The sequence below is a fragment of the Malaclemys terrapin genome, chromosome 20 (assembly GCF_027887155.1).
Source record: "Malaclemys terrapin pileata isolate rMalTer1 chromosome 20, rMalTer1.hap1, whole genome shotgun sequence".
Taxonomy (NCBI): domain Eukaryota; kingdom Metazoa; phylum Chordata; order Testudines; family Emydidae; genus Malaclemys; species Malaclemys terrapin.
The window spans coordinates 2,959,749-2,985,423 of NC_071524.1; the positions used below are offsets into that span (position 1 = coordinate 2,959,749).

At 52.7% G+C, this 25,675-nt stretch overlaps 1 pseudogene; it reads right to left on the reverse strand.

The window, feature by feature from the left end:
• Positions 1-7,272: 7,272 nt before the first annotated feature.
• LOC128826444 (zinc finger protein 664-like) lies at positions 7,273-24,335 on the reverse strand (annotated as a pseudogene).
• Between the last annotated feature and the right edge of the window lie 1,340 nt (positions 24,336-25,675).

Genomic DNA, 25,675 nt, shown 5'->3' on the forward strand with positions numbered 1-25,675 from the left:
ATGGTAGTGCTAGGCAACATTACGCTAGGTGCTGTACAAACACAGAACAAAGAGATGGGCACTGCCCTGAAGAGCCGACAATCTGAGTATAAGGCAAAAGTCACCAGGTGGAGATGGGCAGACAGGAGGCAATATTGGTCCGCATGGTGGGCAGGGAACTCAGCACATCAGCCCCTTACCCGATGTCGAGTTGTTTGTAGGCATGGCGGCAAAGGGGAGTTTTAGGGTGGGGTTGGGAGGCAGATAATGAGGTGGGTTTGTGGGGGTTCACAGGGAGCTCCTCCCAAGAGTAACGGGCACCAAGGGAGAAAGCACCACGGGGCTTGTTTGAAAATGTACCAAGGGGATGCTGGAGGGTGGGATCACGGGCCGCCTGGAGGTGGGAGCCAACATCTTGAGAGCGAATGAGAGAGGATCAGTCAGGTGGGGATTGGCCTTGAAGGGCCTTGGAAGTAATAGACACAATGCACTCATTGTGAGGAGGGTAAGCGGCACTATCCCTGGGTTATATCAGCGGTACTATCCCTGGAAACCAAAACCGGGCCATTAAGGAACGTTGCTCCAGATCTGATCTAGGCATGGAATTCAGCTGTTCCCAGCTCCTAAGCCTGTCCCCACACCATGACGCCACGCCACCCTTGATCCCAACGGTCTGTGAGATGCTTGGGATCTCTGGAGACGGAGGTCCTTGCAGGTCTGACTCAGCTGGATTTATTGCCAATGTGCTCAGTGCCGCAGAAGCTGCAAAGGAAAAAGCTATCTGAAATGTCCTTCCATCTTACCACATCATGTCGGTCTGTCAAAGGAAACCTGCACAACACCTTCTAAAGACGAGCCTGGGAGCTTAAATTTGTTACTTTGCTAGACGGTGAAGATCATGAACACAGAGACGCCAGATTTATGGCTCATTTCAACAATCTATAACCTACTCCACCTCCTTCTTTGTCCTCTGACTGCAGCGGTATTAACGGGCCATTCCACCTTGAATGATCTCTGACAATATGTGTAAATTCCTTATCTTAACTCTTCCATCTTGTATTGAGCTGTGACACTCCGAGCACCTTTCCCAGAACTGAAGAAGAGCTCTGTGGATCTTGAAAGCTTGTCTCTTTCACCAACAGAAGTTGCTCCAATAAAATATATGAGGTCACCCACCTTGTCTAATTAGACATAGGAACTTAGACCACAGGATTGGAAGTAACCCCGTTGGGTTACTGAGTCCAGTCCTTGCTAGTAAAGACAATCCCGTCATAGAATTCCTTTCAGAAACTATTAAACTCCATATTCAAAGCAGTTAGCCTGGTTTCCCCCAACTCCTCCTATTTCAGAATCTCCCTTCCCTGAGGGTCCTTCTCATGTCCAGCCTCAGTTTACCCCTGGCCCGTTTATCCCCATTTGTTCCCGTGCCAACACTGTCCTTTAGCTTCCATAGCTCTTCTGCCTCCCTATTGTTCAGCCCCTGTTGTATTTATGCAGAGCTATCAGTTCTCCGTAAGCCCTTTGGGTAGGGACTGTCTCTTGCTGTATGTCTGTACAGCACCTGGCACAACGGAGGCCCAATCTGGGCGGAGGCATCTAGACACTAGGCCGTCCTATCAACGAGGCATAACAAGATCCAAAGGCTGGGAGAAGAAGCCAGACAAATTCAAACTAAAATAAGGCACACGTTTTTAACAGTGAGGGTAGCAAACCGTTGGGGCAAATTCTCTGGCCAGTGCTACCCAGGTGAGATGAAGTGATCACAAAGGTTTTCTGTCAACTTAGCTCCTGCCTTTCAGGGAGGCGGATTACCGACACCGATGAGAGAAACCCTCCTGGTGGCATAGCTAGTATCTATACTGAAGGATAAATACATTAAAAATTGTGGGGTTCTCAGATACTGCGGTAAAGGGGGCCAACAAAGTACCCCATCACCATTGTATTTGAAAGCCTAAGATATATAGCATTTTTTCTGAATTCATAATTTTCAGGCTGAAAGGGACCATTAGATCATCTAGCGTGAGCTCCTGGTTATCACAGGCCATTAAATTTCACTATGTCACCCCAGCATTGGGTCCAATAACTCCTGTTTGACTAAAGTATATCGTTCAGAAAGGCATCCAGTCTTGATCTGAATCAGTGCCCTGCACAAAAGCAGCTGAATAAAACAGAACCTGGACAAGACAGAGAAGACTTTGGCAGGAAGAGGGTGAGTTCCCAATAAACAGCTCTTTCGCCGTTGGAGTTCTGTACCATAGTCCACTTTACCCAGTCAAATACCTGTTCGTGTCCAGGGAAATAAGCCAGGAGCTATAGGAGAAAGAATATTGAGGAACAGAGAATCACTCTTGGGTAAACCCAGTTTGAGCTTAATGCACAAAAGAAGTTTTCACTTTAGACAAGTGAAGACATATACTTTCCCAGAGAAGATTCATAGAATCATAGAAGATTAGGGTTGGACAATATATTTAAAGATCTCTGAATTCTCCAAACCAAGGGCGCATCTTCACTAGGACAAAAAAAAGTATTCTTAATTTAACTAACAAGTTCACAAGGATTTTACATCATTAGTTAATTTGAGTGAAGAACACATCTTTTTTCCCCAGTGCAGACCCAGCTTTAGTAATTATGGGCTTGAGAAAAAGGGCAGATAGGTGTGAAGGTTGCAGACAATTTTAGGTGCATCCCCGCAAAATATAACAGAGTTAAAATTAGAGCTGTGTGAATAACTCATTTTTTTTTTTTTGGTTCACTGGCAGTTCCAAAAACTAACATAATTTTTTAAAATCATTCGGGGTTGATCAGAAACAATTATTTTTTTAAATTTCAGCAAAAACGTTTAAAAAAAATAGTTTGACCCAAAATGAAACATTTTGTTTTGATTTTGGGCCTTCTACAAAACAATAAATAAATAAAAGTCAAGGAAATTTCTAAACAAAAAATCATTTTGAATCAAAACACTTTATTTCAAAAATGTTGAAACAAAACATTTTTATTCTGAATTTTTTTAGGGTTTTTTTTTGGCGGGGGGGGGAGGTATTTTTTTTACCAAAACAACAAAATCAAACCAAATTCCTAAAATGTTTCAGTCAACCAGAATCTGCATTTGTCAGCCAAAAAAAAAAAAAAAAAAAAAACCAAAACAAAAGTCTTATCCAAAAAACTTCACCTAGCTCTAATTAGGAGGGAGGGATAGCTCAGTGGTTTGTGCATTGACCTGCTAAACCCAGGGTTGTGAGTTCAATCCTTGAGGGGGGAATCTAGGGCAAAATCAGTACTTGGGCTTGCTAGTGAAGGCTAGACTCTATGACCTTTCAGGGTCCCTTCCAGTTCTATGAGATAGGTATAGCTCCATATATTATATTAGTTGAAACTTTTGCTCCCCTTGAGATTCTGACATTTGCGGAGTTTATTTGGGGAATTTAACCAGGTCATGAGATTTATTCTGAAGCTATTTCGTCATAGGAGCTCTGTACCATAGTCCACTTTACCCAGTCAAATGCCTTTTAGTATCTGGGAAATAAGCCAGGCGCTATAGGAGAAAGGATATTGAGGAACAGAGAACCACTCTTGGATAAATTCAGTTTGAACTTAATGCACAAAAGAAGTTTTCACTTTACACAATCTACCTGCTGTTGCATTGTAAAAATCACCATTTAATAATCATTGGCTGAGACCAGGAATGATCTTCAACCTTCTCCTCCCCCCCCCCCAAATAAAAGAATCAAAGAAATATTAGCTAGGGGTATTTACATTCCCCTCTATAAATTCTGGATCCCAGCTGCCTCAGAAGCCCCCTCACTGAGCCATGCACTCAGGTACACACACACGGGGAGGGAGGTCGGGGGGGGGGGGGACGGAATGAGAAGCAACTCCCAGACTTCAATGCAGAGAATTACATCCCAAAAATTCATCGGCTGTAGCAGGGTCTTCAGCTCTCCCACTCCACTTCACTCCACTTTGCCCAGCGTGCACTCCAGAGACGGGATGAGAGCCCAGGGGCTCTGTACGTCCTCCAGGAGCATCCGTGCTGCTCAGACCTCCCCAGAGAGACACGTTCAGACCCTCCGTTTCACAGGAAGGAGTAATGAAACCTCCCCTCGATTTTCCACGCGTCTGAGCTGCAGAACTAGAGCCTGATCCAGAATCTGTTGACTTCAAACGGGTGACGACGGGTGATTGACTGCAGCAGGCTTCGGATGAGAAGCTGGATTTCTACCCCCTTCATAGAGCAGTTTCTTGCCGGCTGGCTCTGGCTTCCCCTCCAGGATTCTGTCTGCCACCAGCAAGTGTTTTGGTCAGTCCTCCCCCCTTAGATATTGGGGTCAGAGATAGCCCCATTGCTCTTACCTGCACAAACAGGTGTCTCTTTCAGAGCCCAACAATTTCTCCAGCATGTTTTCAGCAATGCATGTGCCCAGTGCATCATTTCCCAGAATCAGAACATTCAGGCTGGTCTGCCATGGGTTCCACTCTTCCAGCCATCACATAGCTGGCTTTGGTCAGTACCTTTGGTGCATTATTGTCTCCCTGATCTCTAGTCCATGGATTTCCTCTCCAGCCCCGTCACACTCGGGGCCAATGGGAGAAAGAGGCTCCGACCTTTCTTCTTCCACAACTCCTGCGGACCCCAGCGCTCCTCCAGCCAAAAAGGAAGGCTAGAATTGGATCACTGAGATAGACAGTGCTGGTAGCAGTGAGCAAAATCCACCTCTGGGTGGAGAAACCAGTATGAGCTTCAGCACCTCGCTGGACCCAGACCTGTGCAGGGGAAACCCACACACACACATACACCACACACACAACCATTCTAGGGCAGGGATTGCCAATAGACAGATCATAGGCCAAATCCAGACCACCAGATCGTTTTGAACGGACCCTGAAATCTCTTAATTTACTTCACCGTTATCATTATTGATTTTTTATTATTATTATTTTCTTCTCTGGAGTCTGGACCTTGACCAAGAAATTTGGACTTTGACAAAAACGAATGGACTACCCCTGTTCTTGGGGAACTAGGCCCCCGCTCCCCCCTGCCCTCCGCCTTGGGGGGAAACTGCAGAGAGGAGCCAGCCAGGAGGGGGCAAAAGCAGCCAAAGCCAGGATTTCTGGTTCTTCAGAGAACAATCTACAGCTTTGTGTCTGCCCTCTGCTGATCAGCTGTTTGCTCCAGGCTCCCCCTCCCTTCTCACAGTCTCTTCACTTCATCTTCACTCCACACCTCCCCCTCCTTCCCTTCCCTTTAGCTGATCCCCTCCAACCTCCCTCTCAAAAAATCATGGAACACCCCCCCACACATATGCTTAGCTGGTTGTTTTTATTCCTCCCCACACACATACCCCTTGTAGGCGTCTTTCTTGTAGAATTTGCAAAGTTTGATTAGCAGTGCAAACAGACGCCCATCATGAGAGACCCAATGGTCAGCCAGGGAGCCAAGTGCCTCCTACCCCCTGCCTGAACAAAACCTGTTTATCACTTTCTGGTGGCCACTCTTAACTAACGCACCGTCAGAACCTCAGTATAGAGACAGAACTCCTTAAATATCATCCATCTCACAGGCTTCAGATGACCAGTGCATCACTGGCTCTTGGCAGAGACCTCACGCGCCACCCGTTGGCACACTATTAGGTAGACGATAGACCCAGGGGATCCCTGGAAACCCCACGCGCCCCCTTATGTCCTCTGGCTGTTTGCCTCAAGGGATCTCTGGGTCACACCTCTCTTCTCTGGGTCACACCTCTCTTCTTACAGTAAGGGCAGCCACTGGCTGTTAATAAGTGTCCATTCAGAGCTGGACAGTGTATCAGAGCCCGCATTTGCTTTGCCCTTAATATGTACAGTTTCCATAGGGGATTCTTGAAGTGCGATGCACCAGCCTTCCCGTTCTTTGCTCTGCTGGTGCAGTATCCCCCACCCCCACCCCCCGGTGCCTGTCCTGTCTGTTCAGATGATCAGCTGTTCGGGGCAGCTCTTCGGCTCTCAGTGTCTGTGTCGCACACTGGGGCCCCATTCTCAGCTGGCTGGTGGGCACTACCTTAATAAACTAATTAATTAATTTTTAAAAAAGGCCTATCCTCCATGTAAATCCGGCTTAAGCCTTCAGAGTCAGACTCGGGCAGGGCGACGGCATTAGACTGCTGCCTCTCAGCAGGCAGAGGGAATTTTGCCCACTGCCGTCAGCTCTGTCTCGGAGCCAGTGGTGCAGGGATGGACTTTCCCAGGGTCGCAGATCCTAAGGCCCGAAGGGACCATGGGGATCATCTAGTCTGACTTCCTGCGTAGCACAGGGCAGAGAACTGCCCCCAAGGAATCCCTGTTTGAACTAGCGTGGATCTTTTGAGGGGCTGGGGAGAGGGGAAACATCCGTCTAAAAAAGGCCAGTAATGGAGAATCCACCATCACCCTTGCTCCCATCGTTCATCACCCTCACGGTTAAAATGATATTTCTAGTCTGAATTGGTCTGGCTTCAACTTCCAGCCGTTGGATTGGGCTGGACCTTGGAGCCCATTATCAAATATTTGTTCCCTATAGAGTGTGACCAAGTCGTCCCTCAACCTTCTCCGTGTTAAACTCAACAGACTGAGCTCCTGGGGTCTCTCGCTATGAGGCAGGTTTTAGGATCCTTTAATCATTGTGGAGATTGAGATTTTGTCACAGTTATTTTTAGTAAAAGTCCCAGACAGGTCGTGGGCAAGAAACACAAATTCATGGAAGCCTGAAACCTGTCTGAGACTTTTACTAAAGATAATTGTGGGGGGGAGGGGTTGACTGCTGGGGGGGGGGAGGGATTGGCAGCCTGAGTCCCACCGTGTGTGTATGTGGGGGGGGGGAGGGGGGAGACAGCTCCCTCCAGGACCAGCTACAGCCATTGGAAAAATGGGGGAGGGACAGCTCTGGCCCCGGCTGCTGAGGGGGGGAAGGAAGGGACGGCCCTGTCCCCAGTTAGTGGCGAGGTGGGACAGCCACGACCGCTGTGGGGGGACGGAGGAGGGACAGCTCCAGGCCCATCCGCTGACTGCTCTGGCTACAGCCGCTAACCACCCCGGCCACTGACCACCTTGGCTGTGGGGCGGCAGGCAGCTCCAGCCCCCACCACTACCGCAGGGTGGGGCTGAAGCCAAAGAAGTCACAGACGTCCATTAAAATATCACGGAATCTGTGACCTCCGTGACTAAATCGTATCCTTGAATCATTCTCGTGGCTCTTCTCTGAGCCCTCTCCAATTCACCAACATCCTTCTTGAATGGTGGGCATTAGAACTGGACGCACTGGCGAGCGACGGGTGAAGAAGTCGAATTTCTTGGGTTTATTTTTCCTCTAGTTTAGTGATTTCTCCCGGAGGAGAGTCTCTGCCAGGTGTAACCACACACACCCTCCTCCCCCCACATACACTTTTCTCCCGTGGTTTCCACTCTGTAGGCAGCTAAGGTACCAATGAGCGCAACACAGATTCACAGCAGATATGTCCACTATGATTAAACTCCCTGTTCCAGGTTTCTCTTTGCTGGGACACGTGGAATAGGTTGTGAATTCAAAAGGAATCTTTCCCCCAGGTGGACAGAATGTCTCTTTCCCCTCCCCTGCCCCCCCAGGGACTCTCCGAGGTGTTACAAGCACTGAGCTCCCCCATGTCCACGGTCACCATCCCACATGGACTCTCCAAGGTGTCACAAGTGCCGAGCTCCCCCGTGTCCACGGTCACCATCCCACGTGGACTCTCCAAGGTGTCACAAGCGTCGAGCTCCCCCGTGTCCACGGTCACCATCCCACGTGGACTCTCCGAGGTGTCACAAGCGCTGAGCTTCCCTATCTCCGCGGTCACCATCCCACGTGGATCCTCCAAGATCTAATAAGCATTGATTTCCCACAGAAGCCCTTTGTCCACGTGTCCCCTGTGGATTCTCCCAGGTGTAATAATCCCTGAGCTCACCTGTGTCCGAGGCGTAATAAGCGCTGCATTCCCACGGGAACCGTTTGCCCACGTGCCCGGCATGTCCTTACTCCCAGCGTGGGTCTCTAATAAGGCACGAGCAGTGCGCCAAACCCTCCCCCGGCAGGCTGCTCATAGCGGGTTGGCTGCGTGGGTCCCGTGGTGTAGGATGAGCGCCGAGCTCTGGCTGAAGCTTTTCCCGCACTGGGTGCACTTGTAGGGGCGCTCGCCGGTGTGGATGCGCTGGTGGCGGATGAGGTGGGAGCTGCGACTGAAGCTCTTGGCGCACTGCGGGCAGCGGTAGGGCTTCTCGCCAGTGTGGATGCGCTGGTGCTCCAGCAGGCGGGAGCTCTCACAGAAGCGCTTGCCGCACTGGGCGCACTGGAAGGGCTTCTGGCCGGTGTGGAGGCGCTGGTGCTGGATGAGGTTGGAGCTCCAGGAGAAGCGCTTGCCGCACTGCGGGCAGTGGTAGGGCTTCTCGCCCGTGTGCATGCGCTGGTGCTGCAGCAGGTTGGAGTTCTGGGTGAAGCTCTTGGCACAGGCCCCGCACTTGTAGGGCTTCTCCCCCGTGTGGGTGCCCAGGTGGCGCATCAGGTGGGAACTCTGGCTGAAGCCCTTACCACACTCCGTGCACTTGTAGGGCTTCCCCGGTGACGGGCGGGGGGCCGAGGCGCCAGCGTAGGAAGGGGCCTGGCCCGGCTGGTCCTCTGCCTCGCTCCCCCAGGCCTGGCCGAGCCGCTCCACCGGGGAGTTTCCCTCCTGGCTCCCGGCCTCAGCCTCATCCCTCCAGGCTGGGCCCAGACACTCCACTTCAGAGTCCCCCTGCTGCCCCCCGGCCTCGGCCCCCCAGGCTAGTTCTGGGTCCGGGCCCCGGGGATCGTTCCCGGCAGAGCCTCTCGTGGACATCCTGTGTGGCTGTGCTGCCTCTTGCCAAAGATCTCCCACCTCAGGCTTACTCCCGCCACCTGTGGAGACAAGAGAGGGGTGAGTCACTCCCCGGGCCGAGGGAGATGCCAGGGGCTGCTCATTGCAGCTGGCTGGGAATTTCTCAGGGGGACGATATTTCAACGGGCAACGCGCTTTCCTCCTGTGAGGAAGGGGAAATTTTCTGTAACAGTCCAACAGTTCCAATGTCTCGGTGCTTTGCATGGCCACCCCTGGGTGCCCCCGGGTTAAAGATCCGCTCTTGGGGCGGAGCCAGAGAAAGGCTGAAATCAACCCATATCAATGAAGGCTCTGCAAAGACCGTGGGAACCCCAGGGACAGAGCAACTGATGCTTCTCCTCGGGAATCTCCGGCAGGCAGCACGTGGGTCTGCAGGAGCTGGATATGGAGAGGAGACTCAAAGAGCTTGGCTTGTTTACCTCAGCGAAAGAAGGCTGAGGGGAGATATGATCGCTCTTTAGCAGTACAGGAGAACCCCGTTTATCTGGTCTAATTGGGGTCAGGGCCAGATCAGATCATCAAAACACTGGATAAACCAGAGAAAGAGAAAATATGGTGCTGCAGCACCATCTAGTGGTCATAGGAGAGATCACCTACTTCTGGCTCTGCAGTCCTGGTTGTTCAGTAAATGCGGCAAGTCAGTTAGGGAGGGTTGGATAAACAGAGTTCTACTGTACATCAGAGGGATAAACACCCGAGAGGGAGAGGAGTTACTTAAGTTAAGCACCAATGTGGACACAAGAACAAATGGATATAAACCGGCCATCAACAAGTTTACGCTAGAAATTAGATGAAGCTTTCTAGCCATCGGAGTGAAGTTCTGGAGGAGTGGGGGCCAAAAATCCTAACTGGCTTCCAGACTGTGCTTGATAAGTTTATGGAGGGGATGATATGGTGACACTGCCTACAATGGCATATAGCCGATCTGTGACTGCCCGCAGCAAATATCTCCACCGGCCGGTGACGGGACACTGCATGAGGAGGGCTCTGAGTTACTACAGCAAATTTTTTCCCAAGTGTCTGGCTGGTGGGTGTTCCCCACATGCTCAGGGTCCAACTGATCACCATATTTGGGGGAGGGAAGGAATTTTTCCCTGGGTCAGATCAGCAGAGACCATGGGATGTTTTTGTCTTTCTCTGCAGCACGGGGCATGGGTCACTTGCAGGTTTAAACTAGTGTTAATGGTGGAGTCTCTGTAACTTGAAGTCGTCATGATTTGAGGACTTCCATAACTCAGCCAGAGGTTAGGGGTCTGTTACAGCAGTGGGTGGGTGAGGTTCTGTGGCCTGCAACGTGCAGGAGGGCAGACTAGATGATCATGATGGTCCCTTCTGGCCTTATGGTCTATGAAAGGCATCAGGTGGCTGGAATAAGGGTGGCTTTGGGAGAGAGCCAGCAACTCTGGGACTACCAGGGAGATGGAGAGAGATAGAGAAAGGGAATCCACAGCAGGTTGGCTGGGAGGACCACTGGCTTAGCCAGAAAGGACTACGGCTTAACCTTTAGTTCTCTATCCTACGACTTCCCGATGCTGGGTTCCAGCTGACTAATAAACCCTGCTCTGCTTTGCAAACGCTGCCAGGCGTCACTGCAAATACTCGCTGAGGTGGATGGGTCCCTGAAGGGTGTACAAGTCTCTGACCAGGAGTCTAGCTCAGCTGGACTCGTTGGGCAAAGCTCAGAGTGAAGCAGGAATGCTGGCGCTCAGAAGCTCAGTCTCAGAGGCGTTGACGCCGTGTGGCCTACGTGAAGGAAGAGTGGGACCCCTGGAGGGTCCACCACACAGATGGGGTTCCTCCCAGGGGCTGTTCAAAAGCCGGGGCATAGCACCGGATCCTGCAGCTCCGTCAGCCCACCCCAAATCACATTCAGAATTTTCCAGGTGGAAATTTTAATTTTGCCGACTCTTTTCAATTTTCCATTGGGAAACGGAAACGGAAGATTTTGTTCCAGGTCAGTTTGATCCAAATCGAAATATTTTGGATTGCTCAACTGGCCTGAAACAGTTAGTTGCAAATCAGTTCAGCTTTAAACAGCATTTCATGTTAAATGCATCTGTACAACCGGGCTAATAGCTCTTCCCTCCCTCACAGGATAAAAACATTAAGGACTGTTTTCAGAGTAGCAGCCGTGTTAGTCTGTATCCGCAAAAAGAAGAACAGGAGTACTTGTGGCACCTATTTGTTAGTCTCTAAGGTGCCACAAGTACTCCTTTTATTAAGGACTGTGAAGCGCTTGGAGATCTACTGATGAGAAACAGCTAGGTATTATTATTATTTCCATATTGTGGTGCATTGCCTCATGGGAGTTGTGTTCCAGGTCCCCATTCTCTCATATGGGCTGGGCTCCCTGGCTGGACTACATCTCCCATGATGCAACATACTCTTCCCTCTCAGTGAGGCATGTGGTGCATCATGGGAGATGCAGTCCAGCCAGGCACCCCAGCCCATAGGCAAGAAGAGGGGCATGAGGCACATGAATTACAATTCCCATGATGCACCATGATGAAAGTTTAATACTGGACTAACTCAAAACTAGGTTGGGCAGAATTCAATTTTTAATACGTATAATTTTAATGGATTATATCAATGTTTATTTTTTAGCATTTTTTCTGATTTTTATCAATTTAAATTTTCACAGTTGCGTAAAATTATGGGGTTTAAGTACCTTTTTTTATTTTTATCAATTTAAATTTTCACAGTTGTGGGAAATTGGATCAGACAATGGGGGAGGGTCAGACAATAATTATTTTATGACAGTAGATGTTGAGATTCAAAAAGTTAAAGCTTGATAACCATTAAAACACAAATGGTTAACGTCCGGTCAAAATGAGCAAAGTAAATATCTTTAAATCAAACTCTGATGAGCAGCATTCTTCTTACTTTGCCTATCTGTAAATTACAATTTTTAGCAATGGAAACATTGTTTTGTGGGTTTGTGTGTGTGCACAGTGAAATCAACGTTTACCGAGAAAAAACCTTCAAAACCGACTGAAAGCAAAGCATTTTGGGGTCACCTCACTGCTCCCCAATGAAGCATTTCCATTCAGGGATGGCAAAATGTTCCACATCAAGCAAAACAAACAAACCTGAAACAAAACATCTCACCAGTTCCTAATTGAAACTTTTTGTTCCATAGAAAAAAAAAATAAGCGATATTTCGACGTTTCACCCCGATTCAGGACTAAAACAAACATTGAAATGTCACAATTTCCAACCAGATAGATGTTCCGATGGTCGCTCATTTTGTAACTGTCATTCTATTCTACTCAGGTCTGCATACCGTGCCTATCCCAGAATATTGGAGTCTCTTCCAGTCATGCAGTCAGCAAGGTGGCTAACATCTGTCACGTGGTCTTTGTTCTCTCCCCAGGAGAAGTGTGTAGTGGCCTGGTTCGGTCTGGATACCCACCGACCCAAACATGTTGCTATGCAGTTTGAGAAGGGAGGCTTTGCACTCAGAGCAGAAGGTGGTGAGGTTTGGGATGCTTCAATGGAGACTCATACCACTTTCATTTTGGTCTGGAGCAGAGTAGAACCCATGTGCCCTGCCACAAGGCCTCTTTAAAAGGAGGCGGGGTCAATCCCACCTGGGCCTTTTATCTCTCTGCAGACCTGGCTGTCAGTCACGAGCTCTGGGATGTAAATCAGGCTCGGTCCATTTCCCCTTAAAGGGGCCGCTCATCCTGTGCCAGACCCAACAGCACCAAATATCACAGTGGGTACTCTTCACAGCAGTGTGGCCTAGTGGATAAAGCACAGAACACAGGCCAGCTGGGCTCTCTCTCCAGGTCTGCACTGGGTGACCTTGTGAATGTCACTTCCCCTGTCTGTGCAAAATGAGGACAATGGTACCGCCCATCTTTTGATGTGTTGCGAAAAGGGCCAACTGACTTGTTCAAGGGACCAATGGGATGAAGTGGGAATGTTCTGTGATATTTGCGTGACACCTATGCCCGCCTCCATTTCTACTTTGCATTGGTACCCAGTGGGCGCGCAAGGGTGAGCGCTGCTCTTGGTAGGTGAACTCCGCCTGGCCTCGCCTGAGGACAACGGACTGAGAGGTGAGAAAAGTCGGCTTTTGGGGGAGGCTCAACTGCCCTCACTTGGGATTGTGAAGCAGCCAGAGGAAGAGAGCCTGAAACGGAGTCCACAGGAGCTGGCGGATTGCGCTGGCGTGGCCAGGTCGCACAATTTCTTGACCAGCATTTCTCAAACCGGGGGTCCTGACCCAAAAGGGGGTCACAAGCCTATTGTAAGGGGGTTCGTGGTATTGCCAACCTTGCTTCTCTGCTCTCCAGCCAACCAGCTCTGAAGGCAGCACCACCGCCAGCAGCAGCACAGAAGTAAGGGTGGCCTGGTATGGGTGGGGTCGATAGTCATTTTTGGGGGGGGTTGTCACAGCCTAAAATATTTTCAAAGGGGGTTCCAGCAAAAAAAAAAAAAAAAGTTTGAGAACCCCTGGTCTTGAGCTTTATGGCTCTGTGCTAACCTAAGGATTTCCCCGTGGTGGGTTGCAGGTGACCAATACACCCTGCTCTGGTGTGAAAGGCTGCCTGGTGTCGATGCAAATACTGGACAATCAAAAGAAAGCAATTCAGCTGACCCAACGCTAAGCCGTGTCTGGGATTTTGTTTAGCCACTTTCAAAACCTATGGGCTTTTTAGGATCGATTCAGGATGCAACTCTTCCTTCTAAAGCCCAAACTGATTTCCCGCATTCCTCACCTGTACGGGTTCCCCTCAGGACCACCCTTTCCGTGGAGTCCTGGAGATGCGGGACACAGGGCCCTTCCCCTCGCCTCATCTGGAACAGCGCGTCGTGGGGGCAGGGGGCTGGGAATCCTGTTTATGGGAGAAGGAAATCGGATCAAAGGTCAAACGAGCGCAACGAAGCCTTCTGCGTGATCTCGACTCACCTCCTCTTTATATTGGGTGTGGGCCAACTGGGTCGGGTGGGAGGGGGAGAATCCTTCCTGACCCTTGCAGGTGCCTGGCTGAAGCCCTGAAGCATGAGGTTGGATTAAAGTCACTGTCTTAAGGCAGAGTTGGGGGTGGTCTGAGCAGGTTGAAGGGAGGTGATGGGGGGAGGGAGATCCCCGCACAGAATCCCCACTGCTGGATGGGTCAGTGGGGGAAAGGTATGGGGAGGCCCCCAGGCAAGCAATATTGCTTTCCCCAGAAAGAAAGGGATGAAGAGGGGGATTCCAGGGCTAGAAGGGACCATCATGATGCCCAGCTGGAGATGAGATGAGAATATCAGAGACATCCAGCTCCTAATACCCCAGAGAAATGGGGCCTTCCCCAGGTCCACCAGGGCCTGCCCGTGATCCTGTACAGCTCCCCCTCCCCAAAGAGACCCTACTATGCCCGTAACATGCACGGCACCACAGTGGGTTCACTCGCCCACAGACCCACAATATTATCACGAGTGCTCCCCAGCCACAGTGCTCACTCAGTCTGTGTGTGTAGGCGGGGATGCTAGCCCCCTTCTACAGAGAGGGAAACTGAGGCACCGAGGGGCACAGACACTTGCCCACGGCCACATGGCAGAGCCAGGAACGGAACCCAGGAATCCTGTTCTAGCAACTAGGCCAGCTGCCCTCGGTATCTCATTAGCGCCAAGCCCAGCACCCGGGCCCTGGCAGAGCGGGGGTGGGGGAGAGAGAGCTTGGGTAGTGCAGCGGGCTCAGAGGGCTGCTTATTAACTTTGATGAGAGAGAAATCAGAACTCAGGTGGGGAGGAGGGATGATGTGGTCAGTGGCAGGGAAAGCGCTGCACAGACTCCCTGGGGCTGGCTGGGTCAGTGGGGAGGTGGGGAATGGGTGGATCCCAGCACAGACTCCACGGGGCTGGCTGGGGCAGCGGCGGGGGTGGTGGTGGGGGGGGAAACAGACTCCCCGGGCAGGGGGGCGATGGGACAGTGGGAGGGAGGGAGGATCCCCGTACAGACTCCCGGGGGGGGGGGGGGGCGATGGGACAGTGGGAGGGAGGGGGGATCCCCGCACAGACTCCCCGGGCAGGGGGGCGATGGGACAGTGGGAGGGAGGGAGGATCCCCGCACAGACTCCCGGGGGGGGGGGGCGATGGGGCAGTGGGAGGGGGGGGATCCCCGCACAGACTCCCGGGGGGGGCGATGGGACAGTGGGAGGGAGGGGGGGGATCCCCGCACAGACTCCCGGGGGGCGATGGGGCAGTGGGGGGGAGATGTGGGGGATCCCCGCACAGACTCCCGGGGGGGGGATGGGGCAGTGGGAGGGGGGGGGATCCCCGCACAGACTCCCCGGGGGGGGATGGGGCAGTGGGAGGGAGATGTGGGGGATCCCCGCACAGACTCCCGGGGGGGGGATGGGGCAGTGGGAGGGAGATGTGGGGGATCCCCGCACAGACTCCCCGGGGGGGGGGGATGGGGCAGTGGGAGGGGGGGGATCCCCGCACAGACTCCCGGGGGGGGGGGCGATGGGGCAGTGGGAGGGGGGGGATCCCCGCACAGACTCCCCGGGGGGGGGGGGATGGGGCAGTGGGAGGGGGGGGATCCCCGCACAGACTCCCGGGGGGGGGGATGGGGCAGTGGGAGGGAGGGGGGATCCCCGCACAGACTCCCGGGGGGGGGGATGGGGCAGTGGGAGGGAGATGTGGGGGATCCCCGCACAGACTCCCCGGGGGGGGGGGATGGGGCAGTGGGAGGGGGGGGGGATCCCCGCACAGACTCCCCGGGGGGGGGGGATGGGGCAGTGGGGGGGGGGGGGATCCCCGCACAGACTCCCGGGGGGGGGGGCGATGGGGCAGTGGGAGGGGGGGGGATCCCCGCACAGACTCCCGGGGGGGGGCGATGGGGCAGGGGGGGAAATGGGGAGACTCCTGCCCACCCCCCTCCCGCCATGCCGGGCTCCCCTCTCACCCCCCCGGCGCTGCTCCGCGCCGCCGCCCCGGGCCCCACGCAGCCGGATGGGAGCCGTCCTGGCCCCGCTGCAGCACCAGGAAGCTCCGGTCTCAGTTGCAGCCTCTGCCCCCCCCCCCCCCCGCACCGCTCTGCCCCACGGCTGCCGGCTCGCTGGTTTTAACCCGCCCCTCGCCGGGGTGCGGCGCTTGCCAACCCCCCGGATCGGCCGGGAGTCCCCCGGGATCGGCCGGGAGTCCCCCGGAATCGGCCGGGAGGCTCCCGGCGGCTAGTGCCAGCGCTCCGGGAGTCCCGGTTAGGGCGGGATTTGATGCTCTAAGGACCCAGACCAGTGGGTCTCACACTTGTGTAGGGGTGACCCCATCACCCAGCAAGACTCTGAGCGCGCCCCCCCTTGTAAACTAAAAACACGTTTGTGTATATTTAACACCATTATACATGCTGGGGGCAAAGCGGGGTTTGGGGGGGGCTGACAGCTCGCGACCCCCCCATGTAATAACCTCGTGATCCCCTGAGGGGTCCCGACCCCCAGTTTGAGACCCCCTGAGCTAGACAAACTCAGACCGGAAAGCAGGTTTACCCGTGAGAGTCATGAACCATCGGGACAATTTGCCCAGGGTGCTGGTGGAGTCTCCATCCCTGACCGTATTTAAATCAAGATGGGATGTTTGTTCTGAAAGATCCGCTCTAGCAAGTATCACGGGGCAGTTCTCTGGCCTGTGGTACCCGGGAGAGCCAATGGTCCCTTCAGACCTTGGGATCTATGAAAAAAAATCCAAGTGACCTTAAGGCCTCATTGCCATCTGGGGAGACACATCAGTACAACTCGCTTTTGTGGCCAGCCACTGGACTAACGATCATTTTGCGGACACTATTACTAAACAAGTGTCCAAGTGTGGTCACAATGTAGCACTTTTTGCGGTGTAAAGTGTGTTTTACACACAGAACTGATGCAAAGCCAGGCGGTATTGCTCAGGGCTTTCTCTTTAAGGGGTGCAAGTCTGCTCCAAAGGTCAAAGGATGGAAAGAAGCTTTCCCATCCCATGAGCCTTTTAGGGATCAGAACAAAAAAGTCGAAACCTCGAGAATTTTTCCATACTGTTCATCTGAACAAATATTGGCTCTATTAGGAAGGAAACATTTTGATTTTTTATCTCAAAACGAATGTTTTGTTTTGAAAGTTACATTAGTTTATATTTTTAAAAAAATAAATAAATAAAATGAAACTGACGCAAGACAAATCATTTGTCAGAATTTGGCTTTGTGAAAAAGTTCAAAATTTTGGCACTTGTCCCAATTTAGGCGGATTTTTTTTGGGGGGGGGGGAATTTCTCATTTCAAAATTTGTTTTTATTTCTTTGAAAAATGAAAAAAGAGTGAAAACGAAGCATTTCTATTGACCCGACACAAATTCTTTTTTGGGGTTCTGCTTCACCCAAACTTGGAGGGCGACTTTTTTTTTCAAAAATGTCAAAATTTTTCACAGGACAGAAACTCTGTCCTCCAATCAAGTCTAGGAGGCATCCCCGAATCCCCTGCACTGCCATCTGGTGCATTGTTTTGTGGGGCATTTTGCAATATATGGCGGCGTAGCTGCCATATATTGTGGGACTGGGACACCATTTCCACCAATCCCTCTGTTCCATCCCATAATCTCCTCTTTTTCATGCCATTTTTCTATCTCACTGCCAAAAATGTGGCTGCCTCACAGACCAACCTTGTCCATTTTAAGGACAGGTCAAATGATCCTTTGGTATTTGCAGAAACACAGCACCTGCACAAAGAGCAGGGATCTGGGTATGTTTACGCAGGGATAAAAGGCTCACAGCATGGCCCCGACTGGCCCGGGTCAGCTGACCTGGGCTCACAGGACTCAGGCTGTGGGGCTAAAAATTGCCGTATAGATAGGGTGACCAGATCTCCCGATTTTATAGGGACAGTCCAGTTTTTTGGGCCTTTTTCTTATATAGACTCCTATTACCCCCCCACCCCGTCCCGACTGTCCACATTTGCTGTCTGGTCACCCTACGTATAGACAATCCAGCTGGAGCCCGAGCCTGAATGTCTACATAGCAATTTTTCAGCTACCCTGGGCCAGCAGCAGGATTTTTATCCCTGTGTAGATGTACCCAAGAGGACGAGCAAGTGGTAGAGAGGGTGCATGAAGCTGGCCAATTGCTGCAAGAAATCACAGACCAAGCAACTGCACTCGCTGGAGCGGGGGTTCTGTGCCTGAACACGGAGAGGCGGGATCGGCTCACGATGCACAACGGGAATAACCGGCAGCAGATCCAGCCCTTTCAGATGCTCTCTCCCCGGCCCTGCAGCGCACAGACACAGAGGGTGCGTCCACACTAGGGGGGGTATGGCTGTAAGATGTAGACACACCTCAGCTAGCTTTGATCTAGCTAGTTACGGCAGCAACCGCTTAGCCTAACCCAGGTAATTAGTCAGATGGCCAGGCCTCGCTGCAGTCTGTGCTGGTACCCGAGCAAGACCAAAGCCCACTTAGGTATGTCTACACCAGCTGCAATGTAGACACATACCCTAGGATGAGGGCTGCCCTAACAGCATAGAAATAGGTGGTGATCTCTGCCCTAGAAAGGATTGGTCAGCATAGCTATATACCAGCTAGCGGGGATGCAACATTTACCAGCTAAAGAGTGCTTTCGCCGGCTTCCTTTATATTTAAACTTGGAAGGATTCGATTCTTGTCAGTGAATGTCGATTTCACCTTGGACACAACAAAACATTTCCATCGACAACAACCAAAAACGACAGCCAGGCAAAGTAAGAAGAATGTTGCTGGGAAACTTAGTAGATTTTGGTTTAAGGTCATTTGCTTTGGACATTTTGACAGGGCGTGTTGCCAACTCGCCTTTTGACCGTTCTAAAGCGGCGCCCTTTTGAAATCAACATCTACACTCGTTAAATCATTATAATTTCCTGCAATTGCGAACACTGAAAATCGACACATCAAAACCTTAAAACCCATCATTTTGCACAACTGTGAGAATTTAAATGGATACAAAATAAAGAAAACACTTAGAAATAAGCATTGATGTTATCTGTTGAAATGATAGCTAGAAAGACCGATAAAAGAATTCTGATTAGATAACGGAATTCTGCCAAGTCAATTTACAACAGTTCCCTGAATGAAATAAGCGAAAGAACTCGCTTGCCTGTATTACTGCATCTATACTGGGGCGTTTCCTAGCATGGCAATGTCACGGGTGTGGTTTTTTCACACAGAACATTTAGACAAAAATGGGAGGGGAAGGGGAGAGTTTTTCCTGAAATTTTCCACAGGAAATTTCAAGCTTTTGGCAACAAAACCAAAAACCCAAAATACAAACTCTCTTGCCTGAAAACGGAAACATTTTCCCCAAAACTTGACATATTTTTAGCCAAATCACAAAATATTTAAATTCTGAAATGCCACGATGGTACCTCACACTCATATTCTCCTCAGTCAGACTACATCTCCCATGATGCATAACAGTCTCCCCTCTTTCTAAACCACTGCAGTGCCTTATAGGAATTGCAGTTTAGGAGCCCCACATTTCCATTCTTCTCTATATGCCAGCCTCCTTGGTTCGACTACATCTCCCATGATGCATTCAGGTCACCCTGTAGATGACCTATCATGATGCCGGATGGCAGTCACATGCCCACATTGCATCATGGCAGATGTAGTCTTGATGGTTAGCCTGGCCTACAGCATGAGGCAACCAAAGCGCAACTCCCATGATTCACTGAAGTGACTCAGGAACAGGGGAGATCAGGGAGAAGTGGGTTTTTTACCCACGAAAGCTTATGCCCAAATAAATCTGTTAGTCTTTAAGGTGCCACCGAACACCTCGTTATGTTTTTAGGGGAGATCATGGTGCATCATGGGAGATGCAGTCCAACCAAGAAGCTCAGCCTAGAGCAGAGAATGAGGGCATGAAGCAATTGCACTACAACTCCCATGAGGCAGTTCAGCAGTATTTCAGAATAGAAAAAATTCAGTTTTTGGCTGATGTTTTTCCGACAAAAAAATTGAAACTTTCTGGAGGAACCAGACACATTTTATTGGATCAAAGCCCCAATTTTCCAGCCGAAAAACAATTCATTAATAATGATACCTAGCACTTTTCATCAACAGATCTCAAAGCACTTTAGTATTACCTCCACTTTGCAGATGGGGGGAAAAGAGGCACAGAAAGGGAAAGTGACTTGCAGCAGGGGAGAGCTAGGAATAGAACCCAGGTCTCCTGAGTGCCAGTCCAGGCCAGTGCCCGCTCCTTGAGGCCAGACTGCTCTAAAGAGAGCCCACTGTGTGATATTTGGCAACACTGGGTCTGTGACAGGGTGGGCATGTCTTCATTGGAGCCCCCAGCGCATTTGACTGACAACCAGGCCGGCGCAGCTGATGCTGGCCCCGCCTCCTCTTAAAGGGGCCAGCACGCCCTCTATTTGTATGATCTCTATGCCGTATATGACTGGGTCTGTCACCGGGTGAGCGGCCCCTTTAAAAGGCAACGGGCATGGCCTCACCAGAGCCCCCAGAGCATGCGACGGACAACCAGGCTGGCACAGCTGATGCTGGCCCTGCCTCCTCTTAAAGGGACCAGCACCCCCCTTTATTTGTAGGGTCTCTGCGCTGCGTGGCTTCTCTGGTGGGTGATGAGCCCTGATCGCTGGCGGAAGCTCTTGCCGCACTCGCTGCACCGGTAGGGCTTTTCCCCCGTGTGGATCCGCCGGTGGATGGTCAGGTGGGAGCTGACGGAGAAGCCCCGGCCGCACTCGGCGCAGCGGTATGGCCGCTCCCCGGTGTGGGTCCGCTGGTGGAGGTTGAGGGTGGAGCTCTGGCTGAACCGCTTCCCGCAGTGGTGGCACTGGTAGGGCTTCTCCCCCGTGTGGGTGCGCTGGTGCTTGGCCAGGTGGGAGCTGACGGCGAAGCTCCGCCCGCACTCGGTGCACTTGTAGGGCTTCTCCCCGGTGTGGGTGCGCCGGTGCAGCACCAGGGTGGAGCTTTGGCTGAAGCTCTTCCCGCACTCGCCGCACCGGTACGGCTTCTCCCCCGTGTGGATCCGCCGGTGGATGGTCAGGTGCGAGCTGACCGAGAAGCTCTTCCCGCAGTCGGGGCACTGGTAGAATCTCTCTGCTGCCGGGACCCGCGGCTGGGGCGGCGGCGGCGGCAGCGGGGCAGGGCGCACACTTTGGCCGAAACTGCCCCCACACTGGGTGCACACGGTCTGGCTCCCCCCAGGCTGGGGGAGATGCAGAGCCTGGACCCGCTGCAGGGCAGCGCTGCCCTCTTTGAGTTTCTTCAGGCCCTCGCTGTCGGCAGCTGTTTTGCTCCATGGCTTTCCCGCTGGCCTGGCTTGGCTCTGGCAAGTGGCTGTGTGGCCTGGGGCCTGGTAAACGTTCCCTTCGGATCTCATCCCTGGTAACGTCCCGTGGGACTGTGCTGTCTCTGGGCCTCCCTGCTGCAGGGCTGCGTTAATAATTCCACTATCTGCGAGGATAAAGAGAGAATCCAAACATGATTTTCCGGACTGTTATCTCATCAGCACCTCTCCCTTCTGCTTCCTTGTTCCCCAGAATCTTAACTATAATTAAAAAAAAAAATCTCTAGCTGCTATGGTTGCAAAGAAAACCAGGAAAATGCAAATTGAGGGCATAACCGACGCTGCCTGAGTCTGCTGAGAGCCTGAGCCTGTTGCTCTGTGAAGTGTGAATTCTCTGAACAATGGTTCTGAGAAGTGCGGGCAGAGTTTATTTTACATGTGGGGCTTGGAAGGGTAGCACCAGCTTCCCCCCATCCCACCCAATTTGCTGCCAGAGCTGGGGAGGAAAGAAGAACAACTGAGGGGCGTGGAAATGAACTCATTAGAATGCCGAAAAATAAACCCAGCTGCCTTAATAACCCGTCCTCAGTTGTTCTTCCATCTCGTACATGGACAGGCAGTGATGAGGGGAGGGAGCTACCGCCCAATGTGGGGTGGGATGGGTGGAAAGCCATGAGTGATGCATCCACCACTCCTGATTCTATGCCCCTAGGGTTCTGGGTTTGTACAGCGCCTAGCACAATGGGGTCCTGGGGCATTACCGGAGCGCCTAGGCATATACACCTAATACATAATTTATGGCGCCTAGCACAATGGGGTCCTGAACCATGACCAGGGCTCCCAGTGTTACCGTAATACACCCAGTAAATAACAATGATAATTGTAATCCTCTCCTATATGCAGTACAATTGAGAGAATTCACGAGTAGAGCTGGGCAAATAATGGCTTTTTCGATTCACTGGCAATTCGGAAAAATAAAACAAAAATCAAATTTCAGGTACAACCGAAAATAATTTTTTTCAAAATTTTCAGGTATTCAAAAAGTCAAATATAGACACATCTATATATTGATTTGGGTGGAAGGGAATGTTTCATTTTGAGAAAATCAGAACGTGTTGTTTTTATTTTGACCCTTTTAAACCATTTTCTCGGGGGGGGGGGGGAAGGTAAGTTATTATATATAAAAATAAAGGAAATTTTGAAACCAACAGTCATTTCACACTGAAAAATTGAAATGCTTCGTCCAATACTCTGACTTTGGGGGGAATTTAATTTAATTTAATTTTTCGGGGAAGCTGAAAGAATGTGGCAGAACTGATATGATTTGACCGAAGTCACCCAGCCGGAGAGATAACAATAGGTCTGCTGAGTTCCAGCCCAGTGCTCTATCCACTAGGCCATGCTGCCTAGCATTTTCTTTCTCCTGCCTCGTGAGTCTTGGCTACTTAGGCTGTGAGCTCTTGGAGGCAGAGAGCATCTCTCAATATGTTGATGACCTCTTGAGGGTCCGTTCAGCCCTGGCCTGGTCCTGGCACCATGGGGTGCTGTGGAGTCTCTGAGTACTAGGGTAGCAATGCTATAATTTAGTTCTGGCAAAGCTGAAGAGATTGGATAGCGGACAAGTGTGTAAGTCTGCGTGGAGGAGAAGAGACGGGGTGGGAAGCAGTATGGGCTAGTAGCTAAAGCAGTGGACTGGGGTTCAGGACCCAGCTTTGCCACCGGCCTGAGGGGTGAGCTTGGTAAATCACTTCATCTCTCCGTACCTCAGTGTTCCCATCTAATAGCACGGGGATAAGGATACAGCTCTCCTGAGGGAAAGCGCAATACGACAGACAGATATTATGAGCAACGCCACAGCAAAATTCTTCAGACAAACCCCTTTTTTCAGCAAAAAACACAGGCCCAGGTCGCCTGAACGCCGTGTGAATTGGAGTCGAGTTTGGCAAATTGTTTCAGTCGCTCAAGAAAAAAGGGGGAACAAATCCAAACGTTTGGATCGTGTGGATCAAAATGACTTTTCATTTCCAAATTTCCTTTGCTTGTATTGAATAGTAATTTTAAAAACAGTAAAAAATGCCCGAAATCTAAAGGAAACGTCTCGGTTTACATCAAACACAACGTTTTGTCTGACCCAAAATTTTTGTTGCAGGACGACCCCTAAGGGGTTTTCCAGATCTGCCTCGTAATCAAAAACAACAGTTATTAGCTCAGCTCTAGCCGCGGCATTTCTGACCCTTCTTTCTCATCGCAGGTGTGGAGGCGATTGTCTCCTTCCCTCTCGCTTGGATTCAGGGGATGGGGGAACTGACACCCCAAATCTAAGGGGGAGAACCCAGAGTTAGAGCCAATCCGGGCACATCAGAGCCTGCCCAGCCCCGAATGTCAAGGGGGATCCTTACCCCGAGAGAGGAGTGTCCCGTAGTTCTCCGGAACCATGTCCCTGTAGACGGGCCGCGGAGCGGGGTCCAGCAGAGCCCACTGGATCTCAGCAAAATACATTGGACCCGCCTCTAATGTCCCAGCGCCCTGGAACGAGAAGGGTCTGAGCTCAGGGCAACCCAGCATCCAGCCCCATGCTTCCCAGCTCAGCCCTGCCCCCTTCACCCCAGCCCCAAATCTCCCCCAGCTCAGCCTTGCCCCACATCACTACAGCTCAGCCCCACTCACCCCAGCCCCAAATCTCCCCCAGCTCAGCCCTGCCCAACTCCAGCCCCACATCCCTACAGCTCAACCCTGCCCCTCTAACCCCAGCCCCATATCCCTGCAGCTCTGCCCCACTCACCCCAGCCCCACATCCTCCCCAGCTCAGCCCTGCCCCCTCACTATGTGTTGTGTCTCTACAGCGCCTAGCACTCTGGGGTCCAGGGCCATCACTGGGGTGCCTAGTGCTACCGTAATAGCCCTAGTAAACAATGTACAGCACCCAGCACAATGGGGTCGTGGCCTGTGCCGGGGTCTCCGATCGCAAACAAGAAGGCGGAGCTCTCGTCTTACCTAGCGCTTTGCTTTACAGAGGGCGGCGAGCGCCTTAGCCCGCTTGCGCGGAAGGGGAAACTGAGGCACGGAGAGGGCGGGGACCCGCGAGTCGCCGAGCTGGGGAGCAGAACCCAGGCGTCCTGCGCTAGCCGCGCCCCCCGGTGAGCCTCCAGCCTGGCTGCCGGGGGGGACCTGCCCCGCCACCGCCCACCTGGGCCCGGCCCGGCAGCCCCAGCCGGCGCGGCGGAGGCCGGGTACCGGGGCGGGACGCTGCGCTGCGCACGCCGCTGACCCGGGAAGTTCAGCCCCCGCCGGGGTGAGCGGGGAGGACGGAGCCGCGGGGCGGGCGCAGGGAGCCGGGAGCCGGGAGCGGGGCCGGGGCAGAGCCGAGCGGCGCTGGGAGCCCCGGAGCTCCCGCCCCAGCGTCCCCCAGCCCCGCACCCAGAGCCTGGATGGGCCCCACGGACCCCGAACTCCCCTCCCGCCCCACACCTGGACCCCCCACGGGGACCCCGAGCCCCCCTCCCGCCCCACACCTGGAGCCCCCACGGGGACCCCGAACTCCCCTCCCGCCCCACACCTGGAGCCCCCACGGGGACCCCGAACTCCCCTCCCGCCCCACACCTGGACCCCCCACGGGGACCCCGAGCCCCCCCTCCCGCCCCACACCCGGACCCCCCACGGGGACCCCGAGCCCCTCCTCGCGCCCCTTAGCCGGACCCCCAACACCCCTCGCACCCCACAGAGACTCAAACCCCCCTCCTGCTCCACACCCTGACCCCACAGAGACCCCGAACACCCTTCCCACCCCAGACACAGACCCCCCCCCCCACAGACCCCCAATGCCCCTCTTGCCCCACACCTGGACCCCCCACCCAGCCCCCCCAACACATGGCCTGCCCCACACCTGGACCCCCAACAGTCCTGCTCCACACACACACACACACACACAGGCCCCTCAACACCCCTCCTTCCTGACACCTGGACCCCCAACACCTCTCCCACTCCGCACACAGACCCCCAATGCCCCTCCTGCCCCACCCCGCATACAGATCCCCAGTGCCCCTCCCACCCCGCATACAGATCCCCAGTGCTCCTCCCACCCCAACCCTGCACACAGACCCCGAACACCTCTTCAGTCCCACTCCACACACAAACACCAAACACCCCTCCCGCCCCGACCGACACACACAGATCCTCAAAGCCCCTCCAGTCCCACCCCGCACACAAATCCCCAGTGCCCCTCCTGTCCCACCCCACACACAGACCCCAAATGCCTCTCCAGTCCTGCCCCACACACAGACCCCTGCAAGCCCCTCAAACCCCAGCCTACACATACCCCATCTACAGTTATATCAGTGGCCATGTCTACACTACAAGGCCTTGACTGGCGCAGCTACAGGCAGCATGGACCCATGGAGAGAGCGCTGGTTTGGGATGCAGAACACCTGGTTTCTCTTCCCATCTCTGGGTGACCTTAAGCAAACCGGACGGCGGGGGAATGTCACTCTGTGCCTCAGTTTCTCCATCTATGAAATGCTAAAGATACTGCCCTCCTTGGTCAATTGTTCGGAGATCTACCCAGGAGCAGCTCAAGATAAGAACTG